The sequence below is a fragment of the Electrona antarctica genome, assembly GCF_951216825.1.
Source record: "Electrona antarctica genome assembly, chromosome: 3".
NCBI lineage: Eukaryota > Metazoa > Chordata > Actinopteri > Myctophiformes > Myctophidae > Electrona > Electrona antarctica.
In genome coordinates, this window is record NC_136808.1 from 61,024,053 (window position 1) to 61,049,254 (window position 25,202).

At 49.1% G+C, this 25,202-nt stretch overlaps 1 long non-coding RNA gene across 1 annotated transcript; it reads left to right on the plus strand.

Annotated features, from left to right (window-relative positions):
• The first annotated feature begins 641 nt into the window (after nucleotides 1–641).
• Nucleotides 642–24,213, plus strand: LOC306920722. The gene is made up of 3 exons (XR_013789674.1): nucleotides 642–812; nucleotides 2,858–3,280; nucleotides 24,081–24,213. It is a non-coding gene; the product is annotated as an uncharacterized lncRNA (long non-coding RNA).
• The last annotated feature ends 989 nt before the right edge of the window (nucleotides 24,214–25,202 follow it).

Consider the following 25,202-nt stretch of genomic DNA (forward strand, 5'->3'; position numbering starts at 1 on the left):
TTTTTACAAGAAGCCTAATATACACAATTAGAGGATGTAGAAGAATTGTTATTTTGATCAATGTTTGCCTGATGTACCACATCAATACAGCATGAACATCTTATTCAACGACAACTAAATATTCTAAGACATTTTGGGTCTGAGTCTGAGAGGCTAAATATCATCAAATGGTGGTCTGTGGCTTAAATGCAGAATAAATAAATAGGCCTAATGGGCCTTGACATGAAAAGGCTTGAAAACCACTATCCTTAGTATATTGGAATAACTCATTGACTATATAATAGTACTGAACAGAAACACCCTGGCATGAAAGTGATTAGTCTTTAGTTAATTGTCTTCTCTATCATTATAACTTCGCTTTAATTGTTTTGGCACACCTTCTAGTTCTATATTTTTTGTTTAGTTTAGTTAAAAGACAGACCTCTTTACATTTATCACTTGTCTTTTGTTGTCTGTGCAAAAAAGTAATAGGGAGAGATTTGTAAAAAAAAAGAAATAAATCAATACACCAGTAAAATCACTGCCCCCTAATTAAGCAGCCTTCACGCAAGCTCTTTAAAATCCTCCGGTAGCCACGCCCCCCCTCCCCCCCCCCCCCACACACACACACACACACTGTGCTGCTGCAAACAAACATACAGACACGAGCCCCTTAGTAAAAAGACAAAGAGTGAAATAAAATAACTTATAATAATCTATAACTTACACCTCATGGAAGTTGAGTGGAGTAGTACTGGGTTGTTTGGCAGTTTGAAAGAGAAGGTATAATTAATCTTCAGAGCTGCTTGGGTCGTTTTGTTTATATTCTGCAGGTGAGTTAGCTACTATGGCTATACTAAGCATTGACGTGTGTGTGTGTGCGCGCGTGCGTGCGTGCGCGCTTGCGTGACAAACGTTAAATGTGGTAAAGTGCTGTGTGCAACTGTGCATGGGTCCTATACATTTATGGAATAAATATACATTACAGACACAATGTTTTGTTTGGGGTGTCACAGCACCAGTCTTAAGTTAACTGTTTACCATAATTTGTTTAATGGTTTAATTGAAAGTGATATTGAACCAATAAGTGTTACAACCTGAATTGCACACTAAAGATTTCTATCTCTCAGTTTATTTCAAGGCAAACCCTAGCTAGCCCCTTTCGGCACCCTCGGTTAAGCTTTTCTGAAGATCGGACACGCTTACCCCAGGGTCCCTGAGTGCTCCATGGGAGACAGATATACATACCCTCCGTTCACGCCGTGCGGCGCTCCGCTTGAGTGTTGGTGAGATGTTTCAAAGAAGCATAAAGCGGCTATAGGAGACAACGGAAACGTGGGAGAAATCGCGTTAAGCGTCGATGCCGTTAAGTATTTTTTTGAAGTTTTGGCTGCTCTGAAATTCCTCACTTCCTTGACTTCCTTATTGACTTCCCATTGTACCGCCTCCCGCACCGAGACTGGCTAGCTGCGCGTCCTAGTTACTGCCTCTGATTGGCCGACCGCGTACATGCAGGATGTTTATAATGCTGTTGTGTCGTGGGAGGCGGGACATGGGAAGTGAGGAAGAGAGAATTTCAGAGCAGCCAAAACTTCAAAAAAAGCGGAGCGCCGCACGGCGTGAACAGAGGGTACAGTATGTACATCTGTCTCCCATGAAGCAGGCAGGGACCCTGGGGTAAGCGTGTCCGAACTTCAGAAAAGCTTAACCGAGGGTGCCGAAAGGGGCTAGGCAAACCCCAGTCCAGGCTAGCCGCAATTTGCAACTCTATATTTTTTACAATGGGATGAATCTAGAGTTGCAATACCCTCCATTGACTCCCCACTCATCCATTTGCGTTTGCGATCTGCTTGTCTTAAACGACGTTAAACTCACCAACATTGCAGCTGTAGTCCAAGCTTGAATTATGCTCTTTCAATCTGCCAAGCTTGTTTTTCATAAAAATCCCCCGTAGACATGTTATGAGCTACTTTCTGTCAAGAAGAAGAAATGTTGGAGTTTGGAAGCGCTCGTTTTTATTAAGGGGTCGCGCTGCTGCCTCCTGCATTATGTGCAAATGCGAAACAGATGCATGCAGGGCCGTTCAGTGACTTACGACGAGCGCTACCAAACTCCAGCACTTAGAAAAAGAATCACTTGCACAGAATCTCTTGACAGAAAGTAGCTCATAACATGTCTACGGCGGATTTTTATGAAAAAGAAGCTCGGCAGATTGAAAGAGGATAATTCAAGCTTGGACTACAGCTGCAATGTTGGTGAGTTTAACGTCGTTTAAGACAAGCAGATCGCAAACGCAAATGGATGAGTGGGGAGTCAATGGAGGGTATTGCAACTCTAGATTCATCCCATTATAAAAAAATCTAGAGTTGCAAATTGCGGCTAGGCAAACCCCAGTCCAGGCATGTTTCCCCACAACTTCTTAAAATGTATTATTGATCTGATGTAAAACTACATTAACGTAAGCGTACAGTACAGCTATAATTAACCTTATTGTACAGGTTGTGTTGTGACAGCATATAACACTCTACTAGGATGTAGGCCTATATGCAGTGAATGTAAATAGGTTTTCAATTGGGGTCCCGGGGGGTCTTTTAGACATTTTATCTGAAAGAAATAAACACAATTCTAAATGACAATTGCAAAGAGTTATGCAAACAACAGTGCAAAGTATATGCAAACATAAAGTAAATTAAATAGCACCAAATTACAGTACAGTAGTACAGTGTGTATGTGTGTCTGCTGTTGCTAGTGAGTGGTGACAGGGTACAGTGTACAGTACAGTATATGTATGTGGCTCTTGGTCAGCTCAGTTTCTTTCTTCCTACCTTAATACTACTTACTTATACTCAAAGCTTGTCTCTCTCAACCTGCTCCACAGGTACACAAGCCATGGTGATGACCCCAGATCCCCAAGCTCAGCTTGACAGCCTTGAGTCCATTCTCCTCCTGTGACATGCTGTGAATGCTCGATCCTATAGAGCCTGCCCTAAATCCCTGATCACTGCACTACACCAGAGGGCTATGAGCAGTACTAAACATCCAAGGCTGACTGAGTGAGAAGATGGCAGCCAGGAGATTGAGGCTGGCCGGTGCCATTGCTACTGGGAGGAAAGTACTTCATGGCCAGCTAGCCAGATGTATGGAGGATGGAGATACAGTCTGGAGACACTGCTGGAGGGCTCATCGTGAACTTGAGAGAAAGAGCCGGAGGCTCTATCTCTATATCCACAGGCTCCACAGTTTGACCCTGGCATCACTTCTTACACAACTAATGAAGTCAAGTAGAAGACGGCTCAACAAGGTAGGAACTTTTGTTTTGCTTCTTTGCTGCTGCTGCTTGTGCTGCATGCTGTGTGAATGCTAGTGTGATTCAAGCTGTTGTACTGTCTATTACTGGCAATGAAACAATATGTTCAGTAACTGTTTTTGACTCTGGAATTTAATGTTGATGTGAATCTACAGTTTGTATGTTGTGTTGTAGGCTATCTGTCGTTGAAGGTGTGAGTTGTAACAGGGGACAGTATATGTGGCTCTTGATCACTCAATAATCCTTTGAGGGAATTTTGCCATTTCCTTCCTTTTGGTTCGAACTAGAGGTTTTGGGCTTCAATCATAAAAGCCTCCAATTCAGTTGTATTGTGGTTGCTGAGGTTTGTTGTGAGTTGTTGTGGCAGGGTGGCTGTATTGGACTGGCATGGTGGTAACAGGGTGGCTGTATTGGACTGGCATGGTGGTAACAGGGTGGCTGTATTGGACTGGCATGGTGGTAACAGGGTGGCTGTATTGGACTGGCATGGTGGTAACAGGGTGGCTGTATTGGACTGGCATGGTGGGGACAAGGTGGTAACAGGGTGGCTGTATTGGACTGGCATGGTGGTAACAGGGTGGTAACAGGGTGGCTGTATTAGACTGGCATGGTGGTAACAGGGTGGCTGTATTGGACTGGCATGGTGGTAACAGGGTGGCTGTATTGGACTGGCATGGTGGTAACAGGGTGGCTGTATTGGACTGGCATGGTGGTAACAGGGTGGCTGTATTGGACTGGCATGGTGGTAACAGGGTGGCTGTATTGGACTGGCATGGTGGTAACAGGGTGGCTGTATTGGACTGGCATGGTGGTAACAAATGTCTCTATGTAGGCCTTGTCGCTATCTAGGTCTGTCTGTCTGTCTGTCTGTCTGTCTGTCTGTCTGTCTGTCTGTCTGTCTGTCTGTCTGTCTGTCTGTCTGTCTGTCTGTCTCTCTCTCTCTCTCTGTCTCTCTCTCTCTCCCTCCCTCTGCAACAGTGAATAGAGTTACAAGCTTTGTGTGACAGTGATGTGAAAAACATTACAACAATTAAACAAAGCTGTGACATGAGATGGAAAGAAAAACTTAATCAACCCATTTCAACTAACTATAACGAGTAAATGATTCAATGATTAAAATGCAATGCAGTAGTTCAGCTTGGGTTGTCTCTCCCAGTATGTCTGTTTTCTCCCCACCAGTTCTGGGTGCCTGCCTGACGCAGTGCCTATAGCTGTATCCAACACAAATGTTATAGTGCCTTTGAAAACTATAGATTTCTTCTGTCCATGGACAGAAGAAATCTATAGTTTTCAAAGGCACAACATTTTTTTATGTAGCTTGTGATAGTTTGATTACTGAGTAACAAGGAAGAATAAAACCTCTAATCTTCTTAACCCATGGAATGGTGCATGAACCCCCACCCCTATTGTGTCAGGTGGTCCCCATGTTGCTCAGGAGGGTGGTCCCTGGGTCAGGTGGTCCCCATGTTGCTCAGGAGGGTGGTCCCTGGGTCAGGTGGTCCCCATGTTGCTCAGGAGGGTGGTCCCCGGGTCAGGTGGTCCCCATGTTGCTCAGGAGGGTGGTCCCTGGGTCAGGTGGTCCCCATGTTGCTCAGGAGGGTGGTCCCTGGTGGTCCCCATGTTGCTCAGGAGGGTGGTCCCCGGGTCAGGTGGTCCCCATGTTGCTCAGGAGGGTGGTCCCTGGGTCAGGTGGTCCCCATGTTGCTCAGGAGGGTGGTCCCTGGGTCAGGTGGTCCCCATGTTGCTCAGGAGGGTGGTCCCTGGGTCAGGTGGTCCCCATGTTGCTCAGGAGGGTGGTCCCCGGGTCAGGTGGTCCCCATGTTGCTCAGGAGGGTGGTCCCTGGGTCAGGTGGTCCCCATGTTGCTCAGGAGGGTGGTCCCTGGGTCAGGTGGTCCCCATGTTGCTCAGGAGGGTGGTCCCTGGGTCAGGTGGTCCCCATGTTGCTCAGGAGGGTGGTCCCTGGGTCAGGTGGTCCCCATGTTGCTCAGGAGGGTGGTCCCTGGGTCAGGTGGTCCCCATGTTGCTCAGGAGGGTGGTCCCTGGGTCAGGTGGTCCCCATGTTGCTCAGGAGGGTGGTCCCTGGGTCAGGTGGTCCCCATGTTGCTCAGGAGGGTGGTCCCTGGTGGTCCCCATGTTGCTCAGGAGGGTGGTCCCTGGTGGTCCCCATGTTGCTCAGGAGGGTGGTCCCCATGTTGCTCAGGAGGGTGGTCCCTGGTGGTCCCCATGTTGCTCAGGAGGGTGGTCCCTGGGTCAGGTGGTCCCCATGTTGCTCAGGAGGGTGGTCCCCATGTTGCTCAGAATCAGTCAAAATCAGTTCTACATGATGTGTACTTTTACTTTTACTAGTAATATTTAAGTAAATCTTTAATATTCTGGACTTTGACTTGTATTACTGTATTTCTAACTTTGCAGATACTTTTACTTGAGTAAAAGTACAAAAGCATTGGTATCAAAACAAGATGACTTAAAAGTGAGGGGAAGGTCACGGTTAAAAATGAGCAGTGTGAAGTGGTGGGAAAAGTACTCAATTGTATTTTTACTTAAGTAAATCTTTAATATTCTGGACTTTGACTTTTAACAGGTGGTCCCCATGTTGCTCAGGAGGGTGGTCCCTGGGTCAAAATCAGTCCCCATGTTGCTCAGGAGGGTGGTCCCTGGGTCAGGTGGTCCCCATGTTGCTCAGGAGGGTGGTCCCTGGGTCAGGTGGTCCCCATGTTGCTCAGGAGGGTGGTCCCTGGGTCAAAATCAGTTGAAAACCCCTGTTCTACTACATGATGTGTACTTTTGTTTTGCTTTTGTATTTTTACTCATGTAAATCTTTAATATTCTGGACTTTGACTTGTAACAGAGTATTACTGTATTTCTAACATTGCAGATACTTTTACTTGAGTAAAAGTACAAAAGCATTGGTATCAAAACAAGACGACTTAAAAGTGAGGGGAAGGTCACGGTTAAAAATGAGCAGTGTGAAGTGGTGGGAAAAGTACTCAATTGTATTTTTATTAGGTAAATCTTTAATATTCTGGACTTTGACTTTTAACGGAGTATTACTGTATTTTGAACATTGCAGATACTTTTACTTAATTAAGTAAAAAACAATTGAGTACTTTTCCCACCACTACACACTGCTCATTTTTAACCGTGACCCCCCCCCCCCCCCCCCCCCCCCCCCCTTCATGTGTGGTGGAGTGGGCTGTGACTCGGGGACGTGCAGAGAGTGTTACAGAGGCAGGGGCTGAAATCCCGCCTTCTTCTTCTTTTCGTGTCTTTGAAGCATGTGGTTAGATGACAGACAGTTTCCCATTTCTTTACACAGTCTTTTGCACAGCTTGCATTAAAACAAATGAACATTTTAGCGTTAGGTGCTTTCTTCCTGACAGCAGAGATACTGCATATATTTACACCTCGGATCCTCACGGCGTACTTTCGGGTAAATGCATTTCAGACTTACCGACCGAGACCCGCGGCAATTTGGAAAGGAACCGACCTTGCCCGAGGGACAAGTCAATATTTTGGTCCTGAAGCGGCTCGGTTCTCGGTTGGGCTCTCGGGTATTGGGTTCCGTGTGGACCAGCGCTATACCCTCTACCCAGCGGTAATTGTGTCGGAATCTATAACCTTCCTGCACTGCGGTTCAATCAGTTGGTCCTGTGGGATACGGGTTGGCTACCGAAGCGCACAATATTGTGGGTTCTCAAAATGCATTGTGTGTTCAAACACACAGATTTATATGAAATACATTTGTGCACAGAATGAGCACAGGGTGATATATGTCTATACAAGTATATGCTACCTTAAAATAGATTTCCAAGGGCCACTAGGGGGTGCTCCCCGTGGGCCGCCATTTGAGTACCACATACCCTAACATGTAACGACACAACGTGACATAGCTCTTTCCCCACAGCGCTGTATCCCCTGTATATAGGCCTACTATACTTTACTGTATCCCCTGTATATAGGCCTACTATACTTTACTGTATCCCCTGTATATAGGCCTACTATACCTTACTGTATCCCCTGTATATAGGCCTACTATACTTTACTGTATCCCCTGTATATAGGCCTACTATACTTTACTGTATCCCCTGTATATAGGCCTACTATACTTTACTGTATCCCCTGTATATAGGCCTACTATACCTTACTGTATCCCCTGTATATAGGCCTACTATACTTTACTGTATCCCCTGTATATAGGCCTACTATACTTTACTGTATCCCCTGTATATAGGCCTACTATACTTTACTGTATCCCCTGTATATAGGCCTACTATACCTTACTGTATCCACTGTATATAGGCCTACTATACTTTACTGTATCCCCTGTATATAGGCCTACTATACTTTACTGTATCCCCTGTATATAGGCCTACTATACTTTACTGTATCCCCTGTATATAGGCCTACTATACTTTACTGTATCCCCTGTATATAGGCCTACTATACTTTACTGTATCCCCTGTATATAGGCCTACTATACTTTACTGTATCCCCTGTATATAGGCCTACTATACTTTACTGTATCCCCTGTATATAGGCCTACTATACTTTACTGTATCCCCTGTATATAGGCCTACTATACGTCACCCATTTTCAACTGTATCTTTTGACACGTTCTTTACTTTTTCACTTTTGTTCATTGTAATGTAAACGTATATCTTCTCAATGCCAATAAATCTTCTTTGAATTGAAATAGAATTGAATGAGATGAGAACCAAGGTGGAGCTCAGCTCTGTGTGCGTGTGTGTGTGTGTTTGTGTTTAACTGAGCTAGGCAGCGGTGGCCTAAGGGTTAGAGGAGCGCCCTTGTTGCCGAAAGGTTGCCGGTTCGATTCCCCGTACGGGCAGGAAAAATCTGGGTGGGGAAGTGATTGTCATCACTCACCCGACACCGCTGAAGTGCCCTTGAGCAAGGCACTGAACCCCCAACTGCTCCCCCTGGAGCTGCTTAGTGGCCAACATTATAAGACTGTGGTTGTACTGGTCAGCTCCCAGGTTTTAATGTGTGTGCGTGTCTGTCTGTGTGTTTCTATGTGCAGGGCGTTGCTGAAAATGAGCACCTGTGCTCAGCTACTTCCCTGGGTAAATAAATAATAATAAAATAATAAAGAGTACAGATCAAGTCAGAGGAACATAACGACTGTCGTCTTATTATACTACTTTGTTTAGGAACGTGTTAAAAATGCAATGCATTCCATGTACAGTACATGACAGTGCCAGCATACAGTATATGCAGTTGGATGCCACCGATATTGTCCCTTATCATTTGACCCATTTAGGCCTGACCTCAAAATTTTAAAAAATCCTTCTAAATCCTCCAGTTTTCTGAAATAAATATTTTCACGATTTTTCAAAAATAGCAGACCTACAAGCTCGTAGCGCGCCACTCGGTGGCGCGCTACGAGCTTGTAGATCTGCTTGTAGAGCTTGTAGATCTGCTATTTTTCAATAGCTAAATTATAACAATGTTTAAAACACCAAAAGGGGTTCCCGCCCAAAATGGGTTAACTGTCCTTTTGCGCAGATCACGCAAACCTCAGCAAAAAGAAAAGGACAATATCGATGGCCTCCAACTGTATCCCCGGCTATGGACTAGTACATTATTATTATTCACCTCAGTTTGAGTGGACATATCCCCGGCTATGGACTAGTACATTATTATTATTCATCTCATTCACCAGGACAGGTCACTTGAGATCAAAGGATGTGCTGTACAAGGTTGAATGGGCCTCTAATTGGGAGCAGGTGTGGTACACAGTGCAGTAATTGCAGTAGTGGAGGAGGTATCCTTACATAAATAAAAGTAGCAATGACAGAATTTAGAAATACTCTGCTTTTGCCTATACTCTTGCCTTTGAGATGTTGTGGAATTGAGTAGAATTATAAAGCAACGGTTCTCAAAGTTAAAAACGCCATGGTCTCAAATGGATTCCTATTTTAGGGTCCATTTGGTTCCATTTGTATACTGTTGGAGTTACGGTCTTGCAAGGGTCCATTTAGACGCCCCCTAAATGAACCCAGAGAGTACTGGAATCCACTTTGAGAACTAAAAATAATTGAAAAATTGACATTTATTTACGCAAGTAAAGTAAAAGTATCTCAAACTTGTATTGAGAAAAATGATGTAGTGAATGTGCTACGGTTGAATAGTGCTCTAATTGGGAGCAGGTGATGTACAGTAATTATCATGAGACACACGATCACTCGGTTCAGTGGTGAGGTAACGAGACATGCATGAGAGAGAGGTTAATTTAGCTCTGAAGAGAGTTCAAATAGACGGTGTTTGGTTCCATTGGGCCACTCTTCACAGCTAAATTAACACTGAGGTCTTTGTAATGTGCCGTTATTAAAATAAAATCACACCCGTGTGAAATGAGTGGTGCAACTCCGCGTGGGGGTCCCCGGGAGGTCCCCGGAAGTTCCAGACCCACAGGACCACGGCCAGGGTGCCGGCCCGGTTCCGGCGAGCCGCCCCACGTCCGAAACGGTAGAGAAATGAGTTACCATGTGGATGTCACTGTACTGTACTGTACTGTACTGTACTGTACTGTACTGTACTGTACTGTACTGTACTGTACTGGCACACCCGAAATAATCATATATACAGTTAATATCTGCGTGTGTGTTTGTGTGTGTGTTAGGTTGTGCACAGGTGGTGAAAAACAACCATGCTAATTTTGTGCTCAGACCCACCCTCCCAGCCACCGACACACATACAGTAGATCCATAAGGGAGTGGTTGCACCACTCAAAAAGGTAACTTTTTAGGAAATTGAAAATGTAGTTATTGATTGATTTCATGATTGATTGATTTGCTGTCATTTGTAGATCTCTGCCTAAAAACCCACTCCCATTCCCATTGAAATGCAATGGCAGAATCAGCCCTCATAGATACAATACAAGTGCGGCGTGACCGTTTCCTGATGTGTGATTCTGACTTTAAAATAGCCTATAAGTTCATTGTACTTTTGACCTGGGCTTTGTCTTATTATTTTGGTATGGCCCTTTGGTGTTCAAGCCAATTTTAAAGGGCAATACCAAAAATGTATTTTGGCAGTACAGGATGGCATTTGGCGGCAGTAGCTCGTGGTAGAGCGTCCGGATGGGAACAGTGAGCTTCCCAGTTCGATCCGGTTGTGTATAATTTATCGTCTCCTAATCATATGCTTTCATTTGGTGACAATTTGGCCGTTTACAGACGCGACCAACAAACCCGTGTTCTCCGTTGCAGATGATCATCCACTAGTGATGAACGTCACAAACGTACATGAAAGCCATTAAAAGAAAAAATCCTATGCAATTTTACACAGCCGGTACCAAATGATTAATTGATTACATCACTAGCAAAAGATGCAAAACTGGGTCAATTCAATTAGAATAAACAAGTTTCAAGCTTGAAAGGCGTCCCGGTGTGAGCTTGTAGATTGGCCAGCACAGGCAGGGGTATATACTTAAATTATGACGATATAGTGTAAAACTCATATACGGTTATAACTACATCTCAACTCATATACAGTTATAACTACATCTCAACTCATATAAGGTTATAACTACATCTCAACTCATATAAGGTTATAACTACATCTCAACTCATAACAAAAATAAAGTGGCACTTGTCACTTGTAGGGCGACTGTGGCTCAAGAGGTAAATGGTAAATGGTGCATTTATATAGCGCCTTTATCCAAGGTGCTTTACATAGATTGTGCATTACATTCACCCATTCACACACACATTCATACACCGATTGCGGCGGAAGCCATGCAAGGTACCAACCAGCACATCGGGAGCAATTTGGGGTTCAGTGTCTTGCCCAAGGACACTTCGACATGTAGACAGGAGGAGCCGGGATTCGAACCGCCGACCCATGGATCATTGGACGACCTGCTCTACCTCTTGAGCCACAGTCGCCGGTAGAGCAGGTCGTCCAATGATCCATGGGTCGGCGGTTCGAATCCCGGCTCCTCCTGTCTACATGTCGAAGTGTCCTTGGGCAAGACACTGAACCCCAAATTGCTCCCGATGTGCTGGTTGGGACCCCCCCCCCCCCCCCCCAACACAAACTGACTTAGAAAATAATCTTAATAATAGAGAAAATATATCAGAAATGAATACTAGTCTGAAACCAGATACAATCATTAAGGAAAGTGTATGCATGTACTAAGTGTACTATGTAAACACTTCATTTCCATTTTCCAGCCATTCAGTTGCCCAAAAAAAAAAAAAAAAAAAAATATATATATATATATATATATATATATATTTTTTTTAAATAATTTGGGGACCCCCCAAAATAATTTGGCGACCCTGCGAGGGGTCGCGACCCACGGGTTGAGAACCCCTGATCTAGTGGATGAATAGTTTATTGCACATTATAGACCAACGCAAGCCTACAATAGCAACGTAACTCACACAGGGACTCTGTAAGGCCTCATTCACACCTAAAAGACAGCCGTCTTGTCCGTGTGCTGTGTTCTGCCACCCCCCCCCCCCCCATTAAACAAAAATGTTTGGTCAAACCATGTGACTTCCATTGGAAATGCATTGGGACGGCCATTAAACACGGACAAGACACAAGACAGACGGACAAGACAGGTGTCTTTTAGGTGTGAATGAGGCCTTAGGACTAAATAACCTTGCGGCAAAACAGACAAAAAGTCGGACTGTTAAAGCCTATTCATAGCACAGTTTTCGGTGAAGAGGTGTCCACCGAAAACGACAACATGACGTAGTGCCGCGGTGGTCACCACCACTCACACAACCATGTAGGTAGTCACCACCACTCACACAACCATGCGGTAGTCACCACCACTCACACAACCATGTGGTAGTCACCACCACTCACACAACCATGGTAGTCACCACCACTCACACAACCATGTGGTAGTCACCACCACTCACACAACCATGTAGGTAGTCACCACCACTCACACAACCATGTAGGTAGTCACCACCACTCACACAACCATGTGGTAGTCACCACCACTCACACAACCATGTAGGTAGTCACCACCACTCACACAACCATGTGGTAGTCACCACCACTCACACAACCATGTGGTAGTCACCACCACTCACACAACCATGGGGTAGTCACCACCACTCACACAACCATGGTAGTCACCACCACTCACACAACCATGGTAGTCACCACCACTCACACAACCATGGTAGTCACCACCACTCACACAACCATGGTAGTCACCACCACTCACACAACCATGGTAGTCACCACCACTCACACAACCATGTAGTCACCACCACTCACACAACCATGGTAGTCACCACCACTCACACAACCATGTAGTCACCACCACTCACACAACCATGTAGTCACCACCACTCACACAACCATGTGGTAGTCACCACCACTCACACAACCATGGTAGTCACCACCACTCACACAACCATGGTAGTCACCACCACTCACACAACCATGGTAGTCACCACCACTCACACAACCATGGTAGTCACCACCACTCACACAACCATGGTAGTCACCACCACTCACACAACCATGTAGTCACCACCACTCACACAACCATGGTAGTCACCACCACTCACACAACCATGTAGTCACCACCACTCACACAACCATGTAGTCACCACCACTCACACAACCATGGTAGTCACCACCACTCACACAACCATGGTAGTCACCACCACTCACACAACCATGTAGTCACCACCACTCACACAACCATGTAGTCACCACCACTCACACAACCATGGTAGTCACCACCACTCACACAACCATGGTAGTCACCACCACTCACACAACCATGGTAGTCACCACCACTCACACAACCATGGTAGTCACCACCACTCACACAACCATGGTAGTCACCACCACTCACACAACCATGCGTTCTTTTCATGGAAACTGTACGAATAGGCCTTTAGTATGTCTAACAAACTGCAGTATGCACCCCCCCCCCCCCCCCGCTCTAGAACAATGGAGTCATTGAGTCACCATGATGGATTCCTCCTTCAGATCTGGTTTCACAGAGGGCTTTGTGGGCCTGGGCCTTTAAGCCAGCATGTCATCGATCTGGAATACCTACCGCTCTCCTGTGGGTGGGAAGTACACTAGAAGTGCATTTACTCCAGTACTGTACTTAAGGGAATATATGAAAAATGAATGAAAAAAGGCCCCACACATTATAATTTATTCCTTCTAATGCAGCTATAATATCGCTTTACGTTTTGAGGTACTTTTACTTCACTTATAGTATTTCTTATATAAACTTTGATTTGAGCATCTCAGAGGAAAATATTGTACCTTTTACTCTACTACAATTATTTAAAAACTTTGCACAGATTTAGATCATTATTACAGAACACACATTAAGCGCTATTTCTTTTCCCAGATATTCAAAGAGAGCCGATCTACAAGTTTACAATGTGTTGCATTATGAGCAATTTTTTGGGCTTTTCTGGCTTCATTGAATTGTACAGTGAAGAATGACATGAAACAGGGAGTGAGAGAGACAGGGAGTGAGAGAGACAGGGAGTGAGAGAGACAGGGAGTGAGAGAGACAGGGAGTGACACACAGCAAAGGCCGTCGGGCTTTTACTTGTAACACTTGTACATTCAAGTAAAAGGAATAAGAGTACTTCCACCACTCCTGTGTGCCTGCTGTGCCTTTAAGAGGGCATAAGAGTACTTCCACCAATCCTGTGTGCCTGCTGTTCCTTTAAGAGGGCATAAGCTAGTGTGTCATCATCGCTCTTTAATACCAATGCTCTCCATCATGGATCCCCCCGGCGGTCGTGAAGTAATGAACGTGATGTTCACCGGCGTACAGCAGAGAATACTGTCATTGCCTATTCATAAAGCAACTTCCATATTTAGCTTTGTGCCGTGGCGGGTGTCCCAAAGTGCTGCGTGTCTCAATGGAACAGAGAGGCAACGGCCTGCAGGGGAAGGAGTTAGAATGTATCGGTACAAATTATACATGAATAGGATATAGTTGAATGTACACTAGCTCTGAGCTCAGTGGCCTTGTGGTTAGTCAGTGTGTCGGCCATGACACTGCGATGTCGGGGTTCCATCACCAGCACTGCATGGTGCCTCGCACGCTGCTTGGCACTCAACATCAGGGGTTGGACTGGATACTAGAGTCATGTCCAGGGTATAGGGGGTTGGACTGGGCCCCTGTGGCATACTAGAGTCATGTCCAGGGTATAGGGGGTTGGACTGGGCCCCTGTGGCATACTAGAGTCATGTCCAGGGTATAGGGGGTTGGACTGGGCCCCTGTGGCATACTAGAGTCATGTCCAGGGTAGTCAGGGGGTTGGACTGGGCCCCTGTGGCATACTAGAGTCATGTCCAGGGTAGTCAGGGGGTTGGACTGGGCCCCTGTGGCATACTAGAGTCATGTCCAGGGTAGTCAGGGGGTTGGACTGGGCCCCTGTGGCATACTAGAGTCATGTCCAGGGGGTTGGACTGGGCCCCTGTGGCATACTAGAGTCATGACCAGGGTAGTCAGGGGGTTGGACTGGGCCCCTGTGGCATACTAGAGTCATGACCAGGGTAGTCAGGGGGTTGGACTGGGCCCCTGTGGCATACTAGAGTCATGTCCAGGGTATAGGGGGTTGGACTGGGCCCCTGTGGCATACTAGAGTCATGTCCAGGGTAGTCAGGGGGTTGGACTGGGCCCCTGTGGCATACTAGAGTCATGTCCAGGGTAGTCAGGGGGTTGGACTGGGCCCCTGTGGCATACTAGAGTCATGTCCAGGGTATAGGGGGTTGGACTGGGCCCCTGTGGCATACTAGAGTCATGACCAGGGGGTTGGACTGGGCCCCTGTGGCATACTAGAGTCATGACCAGGGGGTTGGACTGGGCCCCTGTGGCATACTAGAGTCATGACCAGGGGGTTGGACTGGGCCCCTGTGGCATACTAGAGTCATGACCAGGGGGTTGGACTGGGCCCCTGTGGCATACTAGAGTCATGACCAGGGGGTTGGACTGGGCCCCTGTGGCATACTAGAGTCATGTCCAGGGGTTGGACTGGGCCCCTGTGGCATACTAGAGTCATGTCCAGGGGTTGGACTGGGCCCCTGTGGCATACTAGAGTCATGTCCAGGGGTTGGACTGGGCCCCTGTGGCATACTAGAGTCATGTCCAGGGGGTTGGACTGGGCCCCTGTGGCATACTAGAGTCATGACCAGGGGGTTGGACTGGGCCCCTGTGGCATACTAGAGTCATGACCAGGGGGTTGGACTGGGCCCCTGTGGCATACTAGAGTCATGACCAGGGGGTTGGACTGGGCCCCTGTGGCATACTAGAGTCATGACCAGGGGGTTGGACTGGGCCCCTGTGGCATACTAGAGTCATGTCCAGGGGTTGGACTGGGCCCCTGTGGCATACTAGAGTCATGTCCAGGGGTTGGACTGGGCCCCTGTGGCATACTAGAGTCATGACCAGGGGGTTGGACTGGGCCCCTGTGGCATACTAGAGTCATGACCAGGGGGTTGGACTGGGCCCCTGTGGCATACTAGAGTCATGTCCAGGGGGTTGGACTGGGCCCCTGTGGCATACTAGAGTCATGTCCAGGGTATAGGGGGTTGGACTGGGCCCCTGTGGCATACTAGAGTCATGACCAGGGTATAGGGGGTTGGACTGGGCCCCTGTGGCATACTAGAGTCATGTCCAGGGTATAGGGGGTTGGACTGGGCCCCTGTGGCATACTAGAGTCATGACCAGGGTAGTCAGGGGTTGGACTGGGCCCCTGTGGCATACTAGAGTCATGTCCAGGGTATAGGGGGTTGGACTGGGCCCCTGTGGCATACTAGAGTCATGTCCAGGGTATAGGGGGTTGGACTGGGCCCCTGTGGCATACTAGAGTCATGACCAGGGTAGTCAGGGGTTGGACTGGGCCCCTGTGGCATACTAGAGTCATGTCCAGGGTATAGGGGGTTGGACTGGGCCCCTGTGGCATACTAGAGTCATGTCCAGGGTATAGGGGGTTGGACTGGGCCCCTGTGGCATACTAGAGTCATGTCCAGGGTAGTCAGGGGTTGGACTGGGCCCCTGTGGCATACTAGAGTCATGTCCAGGGTAGTCAGGGGTTGGACTGGGCCCCTGTGGCATACTAGAGTCATGTCCAGGGTATAGGGGGTTGGACTGGGCCCCTGTGGCATACTAGAGTCATGACCAGGGTATAGGGGGTTGGACTGGGCCCCTGTGGCATACTAGAGTCATGACCAGGGTAGTCAGGGGGTTGGACTGGGCCCCTGTGGCATACTAGAGTCTTGTCCAGGGTAGTCAGGGGTTGGACTGGGCCCCTGTGGCATACTAAAGTCTTGTCCAGGGTAGTCAGGGGTTGGACTGGGCCCCTGTGGCATACTAGAGTCATGTCCAGGGTAGTCAGGGGTTGGACTGGGCCCCTGTGGCATACTAGAGTCATGTCCAGGGTATAGGGGGTTGGACTGGGCCCCTGTGGCATACTAGAGTCATGTCCAGGGTAGTCAGGGGTTGGACTGGGCCCCTGTGGCATACTAGAGTCATGTCCAGGGGGTTGGACTGGGCCCCTGTGGCATACTAGAGTCATGTCCAGGGGGTTGGACTGGGCCCCTGTGGCATACTAGAGTCATGTCCAGGGGTTGGACTGGGCCCCTGTGGCATACTAGAGTCATGTCCAGGGTATAGGGGGTTGGACTGGGCCCCTGTGGCATACTAGAGTCATGACCAGGGTAGTCAGGAGGTTGGACTGGGCCCCTGTGGCATACTAGAGTCATGTCCAGGGTATAGGGGGTTGGACTGGGCCCCTGTGGCATACTAGAGTCATGACCAGGGTAGTCAGGGGGTTGGACTGGGCCCCTGTGGCATACTAGAGTCATGACCAGGGTTGGACTGGGCCCCTGTGGCATACTAGAGTCATGTCCAGGGTAGTCAGGGGGTTGGACTGGGCCCCTGTGGCATACTAGAGTCATGTCCAGGGTAGTCAGGGGGTTGGACTGGGCCCCTGTGGCATACTAGAGTCATGTCCAGGGTAGTCAGGGGGTTGGACTGGGCCCCTGTGGCATACTATAGTCATGTCCAGGGTATAGGGGGTTGGACTGGGCCCCTGTGGCATACTAGAGGCATGTCCAGGGGTTGGACTGGGCCCCTGTGGCATACTAGAGTCATGTCCAGGGTAGTCAGGGGTTGGACTGGGCCCCTGTGGCATACTAGAGTCATGTCCAGGGTATAGGGGGTTGGACTGGGCCCCTGTGGCATACTAGAGTCATGTCCAGGGTAGTCAGGGGTTGGACTGGGCCCCTGTGGCATACTAGAGTCATGTCCAGGGTATAGGGGGTTGGACTGGGCCCCTGTGGCATACTAGAGTCATGTCCAGGGTAGTCAGGGGGTTGGACTGGGCCCCTGTGGCATACTAGAGTCATGACCAGGGTAGTCAGGGGTTGGACTGGGCCCCTGTGGCATACTAGAGTCATGTCCAGGGTATAGGGGGTTGGACTGGGCCCCTGTGGCATACTAGAGTCATGTCCAGGGTATAGGGGGTTGGACTGGGCCCCTGTGGCATACTAGAGTCATGTCCAGGGTATAGGGGGTTGGACTGGGCCCCTGTGGCATACTAGAGTCATGTCCAGGGTATAGGGGGTTGGACTGGGCCCCTGTGGCATACTAGAGTCATGTCCAGGGTAGTCAGGGGGTTGGACTGGGCCCCTGTGGCATACTAGAGTCATGACCAGGGGGTTGGACTGGGCCCCTGTGGCATACTAGAGTCATGTCCAGGGTAGTCAGGGGGTTGGACTGGGCCCCTGTGGCATACTAGAGTCATGTCCAGGGGGTTGGACTGGGCCCCTGTGGCATACTAGAGTCATGACCAGGGTATAGGGGGTTGGACTGGGCCCCTGTGGCATACTAGAGTCATGTCCAGGGTATAGGGGGTTGGACTGGGCCCCTGTGGCATACTAGAGTCATGACCAGGGTATAGGGGGTTGGACTGGGCCCCTGTGGCATACTAGAGTCATGTCCAGGGTAGTCAGGGGTTGGACTGGGCCCCTGTGGCATACTAGTGTCATGTCCAGGGTAGTCAGGGGGTTGGACTGGGCCCCTGTGGCATACTAGAGTCATGTCCAGGGTATAGGGGGTTGGACTGGGCCCCTGTGGCTTACTAGAGTCATGTCCAGGGTATAGGGGGTTGGACTGGGCCCCTGTGGCATACTAGAGTCATGTCCAGGGTATAGGGGGTTGGACTGGGCCCCTGTGGCATACTAGAGTCATGTCCAGGGTAGTCAGGGGGTTGGACTGGGCCCCTGTGGCATACTAGAGTCATGTCCAGGGTATAGGGGGTTGTGGGCCCCTGTGGCATACTAGAGTCATGTCCAGGGTATAGGGGGTTGGACTGGGCCCCTGTGGCATACTAGAGTCATGACCAGGGTAGTCAGGGAGTTGGACTGGGCCCCTGTGGCATACTAGAGTCATGTCCAGGGTATAGGGGGTTGGACTGGGCCCCTGTGGCATACTAGAGTCATGTCCAGGGTAGTCAGGGGTTGGACTGGGCCCCTGTGGCATACTAGAGTCATGACCAGGCCCAGGGTAGTCAGGGGGTTGGACTGGGCCCCTGTGGCATACTAGAGTCATGTCCAGGGTATAGGGGGTTGGACTGGGCCCCTGTGGCATACTAGAGTCATGTCCAGGGTAGTCAGGGGGTTGGACTGGGCCCCTGTGGCATACTAGAGTCATGACCAGGCCCAGGGTAGTCAGGGGGTTGGACTGGGCCCCTGTGGCATACTAGAGTCATGACCAGGGTATAGGGGGTTGGACTGGGCCCCTGTGGCATACTAGAGTCATGTCCAGGGTATAGGGGGTTGGACTGGGCCCCTGTGGCATACTAGAGTCATGTCCAGGGTAGTCAGGGTGTTGGACTTGGCCCCTGTAGCATACTAGAGTTATGACCAGGGTAGTCAGGGGGTTGGACTGGCCCCTTGTGGCATACTAGAGTTATGACCAGGGTAGTCAGGGGTTGGACTGGGCCCCTGTGGCATACTAGAGTCATGTCCAGGGTGGTCAGGGGTTGGACTGGGCCCCTGTGGCATACTAGAGTCATGTCCAGGGTAGTCAGGGGGTTGGACTGGGCCCCTGTGGCATACTAGAGTCATGTCCAGGGTAGTCAGGGGGTTGGACTGGGCCCCTGTGGCATACTAGAGTCATGTCCAGGGTAGTCAGGGGGTTGGACTGGGCCCCTGTGGCATACTATAGTCATGTCCAGGGTATAGGGGGTTGGACTGGGCCCCTGTGGCATACTAGAGGCATGTCCAGGGGTTGGACTGGGCCCCTGTGGCATACTAGAGTCATGTCCAGGGTAGTCAGGGGTTGGACTGGGCCCCTGTGGCATACTAGAGTCATGTCCAGGGTATAGGGGGTTGGACTGGGCCCCTGTGGCATACTAGAGTCATGTCCAGGGTAGTCAGGGGTTGGACTGGGCCCCTGTGGCATACTAGAGTCATGTCCAGGGTATAGGGGGTTGGACTGGGCCCCTGTGGCATACTAGAGTCATGTCCAGGGTAGTCAGGGGGTTGGACTGGGCCCCTGTGGCATACTAGAGTCATGACCAGGGTAGTCAGTGGTTGGACTGGGCCCCTGTGGCATACTAGAGTCATGTCCAGGGTATAGGGGGTTGGACTGGGCCCCTGTGGCATACTAGAGTCATGTCCAGGGTATAGGGGGTTGGACTGGGCCCCTGTGGCATACTAGAGTCATGTCCAGGGTATAGGGGGTTGGACTGGGCCCCTGTGGCATACTAGAGTCATGTCCAGGGTATAGGGGGTTGGACTGGGCCCCTGTGGCATACTAGAGTCATGTCCAGGGTAGTCAGGGGGTTGGACTGGGCCCCTGTGGCATACTAGAGTCATGTCCAGGGTAGTCAGGGGGTTGGACTGGGCCCCTGTGGCATACTAGAGTCATGACCAGGGGGTTGGACTGGGCCCCTGTGGCATACTAGAGTCATGTCCAGGGTAGTCAGGGGGTTGGACTGGGCCCCTGTGGCATACTAGAGTCATGTCCAGGGGGTTGGACTGGGCCCCTGTGGCATACTAGAGTCATGACCAGGGTATAGGGGGTTGGACTGGGCCCCTGTGGCATACTAGAGTCATGTCCAGGGTATAGGGGGTTGGACTGGGCCCCTGTGGCATACTAGAGTCATGACCAGGGTATAGGGGGTTGGACTGGGCCCCTGTGGCATACTAGAGTCATGTCCAGGGTAGTCAGGGGTTGGACTGGGCCCCTGTGGCATACTAGTGTCATGTCCAGGGTAGTCAGGGGGTTGGACTGGGCCCCTGTGGCATACTAGAGTCATGTCCAGGGTATAGGGGGTTGGACTGGGCCCCTGTGGCTTACTAGAGTCATGCCCAGGGTATAGGGGGTTGGACTGGGCCCCTGTGGCATACTAGAGTCATGTCCAGGGTATAGGGGGTTGGACTGGGCCCCTGTGGCATACTAGAGTCATGTCCAGGGTAGTCAGGGGGTTGGACTGGGCCCCTGTGGCATACTAGAGTCATGTCCAGGGTATAGGGGGTTGTGGGCCCCTGTGGCATACTAGAGTCATGTCCAGGGTATAGGGGGTTGGACTGGGCCCCTGTGGCATACTAGAGTCATGACCAGGGTAGTCAGGGAGTTGGACTGGGCCCCTGTGGCATACTAGAGTCATGTCCAGGGTATAGGGGGTTGGACTGGGCCCCTGTGGCATACTAGAGTCATGTCCAGGGTAGTCAGGGGTTGGACTGGGCCCCTGTGGCATACTAGAGTCATGACCAGGCCCAGGGTAGTCAGGGGGTTGGACTGGGCCCCTGTGGCATACTAGAGTCATGTCCAGGGTATAGGGGGTTGGACTGGGCCCCTGTGGCATACTAGAGTCATGTCCAGGGTAGTCAGGGGGTTGGACTGGGCCCCTGTGGCATACTAGAGTCATGACCAGGCCCAGGGTAGTCAGGGGGTTGGACTGGGCCCCTGTGGCATACTAGAGTCATGACCAGGGTATAGGGGGTTGGACTGGGCCCCTGTGGCATACTAGAGTCATGTCCAGGGTATAGGGGGTTGGACTGGGCCCCTGTGGCATACTAGAGTCATGTCCAGGGTAGTCAGGGTGTTGGACTGGGCCCCTGTGGCATACTAGAGTTATGACCAGGGTAGTCAGGGGGTTGGACTGGCCCCTTGTGGCATACTAGAGTTATGACCAGGGTAGTCAGGGGTTGGACTGGGCCCCTGTGGCATACTAGAGTCATGTCCAGGGTAGTCAGGGGTTGGACTGGGCCCCTGTGGCATACTAGAGTCATGTCCAGGGTATAGGGTGTTGGACTGGGCCCCTGTGGCATACTAGAGTCATGTCCAGGGTATAGGGGGTTGGACTGGGCCCCTGTGGCATACTAGAGTCATGTCCAGGGTATAGGGGGTTGGACTGGGCCCCTGTGGCATACTAGAGTCATGTCCAGGGTATAGGGTGTTGGACTGGGCCCCTGTGGCATACTAGAGTCATGTCCAGGGTATAGGGGGTTGGACTGGGCCCCTGTGGCATACTAGAGTCATGTCCAGGGTATAGGGGGTTGGACTGGGCCCCTGTGGCATACTAGAGTCATGTCCAGGGTATAGGGGGTTGGACTGGGCCCCTATGGCATACTAGAGTCATGTCCAGGGTATAGGGGGTTGGACTGGGCCCCTGTGGCATACTAGAGTCATGTCCAGGGTAGTCAGGGGTTGGACTGGGCCCCTGTGGCATACTAGAGTCTTGTCCAGGGTAGTCAGGGGTTGGACTGGGCCCCTGTGGCATACTAGAGTCATGACCAGGGTATAGGGGGTTGGACTGGGCCCCTGTGGCATACTAGAGTCATGTCCAGGGTATAGGGGTTTGGACTGGGCCCCTGTGGCATACTAGAGTCATGTCCAGGGTAGTGGTGGATATTGCTTGCAATCTCACAATATATAGATAGGAAATAGCCAATAATGCGCTTTGCACAAAATAACACCTGGACCTCTTTGGTGGGGACGTAACAACTACAAATAAAGGTAAGAAAGCCTTCTAGTATGGAATTCTCCTTTAAGCAACTAGTCGACTAGTAAATCCACCAGTCGACCTTGTTGGTACTAGTTGACTAGTTTTTTTTGTTTTTTTATTTATTTTGTAGGCCTCATTATAGTTATAGTCACCAATGTACACCGTTCTAAAATGTACAAATATATATTTTTACATAAAGGACCTATAACTTAAAAATCAACTTTTTCAATTTCTTGTGTGTTTTTGGGTCTCCCATATAATAACCAGTTTTGAACAGTCTTTCATAATAGGTGCTTTAATGGAAATTGCTCTCAGGAACAGCTCAACTGATTTTGTCCTCATCGTGATGTCATCAATGTCACCCTACTTTGTATAATTCCTCCTCTTCTTCAGTCTTCAGTTCCAAATTTGCATTTCCACTTTATTTACAATGTCCACCATTGTTGATTTTCCAAGCTGGCATGGAATGGAAACAAGCCTGGTTTTATCTAGCATCAGTATTATAATGACTCAAATATTAAATAACCTGCATATCAGCACCCCCACCACCTCAGGACGTTGTGGTACTGCAGCTAAAACTGCTTTTAAAGTCCAGAAAGAAATGACAAGGTCTGGTTATATCAGAGTGGTGATTGAGGCTCAACCCATTAAAAATAACTTTGAGGGACATGATATTAAATATTAAAAACTGTTTTAAAATTCATGTTATTTCTGCTTTAAACAACTAACTAGGCAACTAGTAAAAATTACTAGAAGTGAATGCGCTATGTTGCACAAATACAATAAAACACTTTCAGGTACAGTACATGAATACAAATTGTACATGGATGTTGCGACTAAAAGTCATGGCCAGGTAATATCACTGAGTAGTATTAGTCTGGAATTTGGGAGTGGAAGATCGACTTGTGAGGGGTGGGCAGGCAGGCAGGCGGGCGGACGGACGGACGGACGGACGGACGGACGGACGGACGGACGGACGGACGTCACAGAAACAAACGTAAATAGTGGGCTCTGATTGGTCACCCGCAACTCTGTGTGTGTGAAATGTGATTCAAACCGAGGAGTGCCAGACCAATACGCACAGTTTTGCTGTGGCAGATGTGTCTGCCACTAGTGTTGCAAATTGTGGATAAGGGGTAACCAGATGTTTTATGTGTGGTCAGGGCTCCAGACTAACCAATTTTTCCTTTGCCACGCACGCACGCACGCACGCACGCACGCACGCACGCACGCACGCACGCACGCACGCACGCACATTCACATTGTAGGGCTGTGTTAAAGCTACAACTAATGATGTCCGACTCCTGACCTATGCTTCCTACTTATTGTCTCCACCAGGCCGAAGGCATGGGGAGAGAGTATGTTTTGCACTCCGTCCGTCCGTCCGTCCGTCCGTGTGTCCGTCCGTGTGTCCGTCCGTCCGTGTGTCCGTCTGTGATCAGCTAATCTCTGGCACTGTTAACCCGGGCGATGCCACATTTTGCACACACACTCCCTGGATGCCAGCGATGAACCTCTGCCCCAACATTTCCAGAAAAAAATAATTATACAATAATAAAATAATACTAATATATACTTTTCAACACAAACCTTCCGGTCCGTGACCAAATTCATATCAATGTGGGGGTCCTTGACATGAACGTTAACTTATTACATTTTGTTCGGATTTGCCAAGAATGCACAATGGATGGATGGATGGATGGATGGATGAATGAATGAATGTCAACAAGGAACATTTTGTTCTGTTTCACTTCAGATCTCTGTCCCTTCATTAAACATTTGTTTTGTTTCACTTCAGATCTCTGTCTTCGTTAGACATTTGGTGCAGTTGGAACCGTTGCCAGACGCTGCAGATAAAGTGGCAGAATTTGGCACAAAACGAACACATTGATTTTGTGATTCTGTTAGAAATCTTAATAAAACATAATAATGCCACTGTTCTTTTTACTGCCTGAGTGTCTGAGTGCCAAAATGAAGTCAATTCATCTGCTGGGATTAAAGCAAAGCGACACGTCTCACACCACGGAAGGGTTTTTGTTAGACCAAAGTCCCCCCAATCTACAATTTGTGAACTATTGAAAAATAGCAGATCTACAAGCTCATAGCGCGCCACTCGGTGGCGCGCTATGAGCTTGTAGGTCTGCTATTTTTGAAAAATCGAAGAACGACTGACATAGAAACATAGCTTTTTCAGAAAACTGTCAGGATGTAGAAGACATTTTTAGAATCTGATCTCAGGTCAAAATGGGCTAGACTAAGACCGCAGCGAGCAGCAGTGGAAAGACGGGCATTTGTTTGTTGTTCTCGGCTCCCCCTGTTTGGTCAGTACGCTACTGTGGTGGTGTAGGATGGATGGGGAAAGGATCAAGTCTCCATCACTGATGCTCTGTTTCCTCAACAGGGGGGTCTGGGACACCTAGGGGGGTCCTCAGAGTTACTAGAAGAGGCCACTCAATCTTTTGTATTATTTACGTCTTAAAATACATAATTTTACATAATAGATTTTCACCTTCAGCTGCAAATGTAATCCAGTCAGGAGACTTCACGTCACTTTTATCACTTTCACTCTTTTTTTTAAATCCTGTATCCTGCATGAAGTTGCCTCTCTTGATTGGATAAAATGGGTTTCGATCCCGACCTGAAAAGGCATTTTCTGTTTACCAAAGAGCTGGTTAGATCTATCTGGGGGGATTGTGTGTGTGTGTGTGTGTGTGTGTGCGTGTGTGTGTGTGTGTGCGTGTGTGCGTGTGCACGCGCGCTTAGAGTGCAGGGAGTGTTAGAGGGGCAGGGGCTGAAATCCCGTAAAAGGGGGAACTTTTGGCCAAAAATAGGGAGAATAGCAGATCTACAAGTTCTCAACGCGTCGCAGTAGATCTGCTATTTTCGGGGCGCAACCCAGCACTCTTTAGCTAGTGGAGAT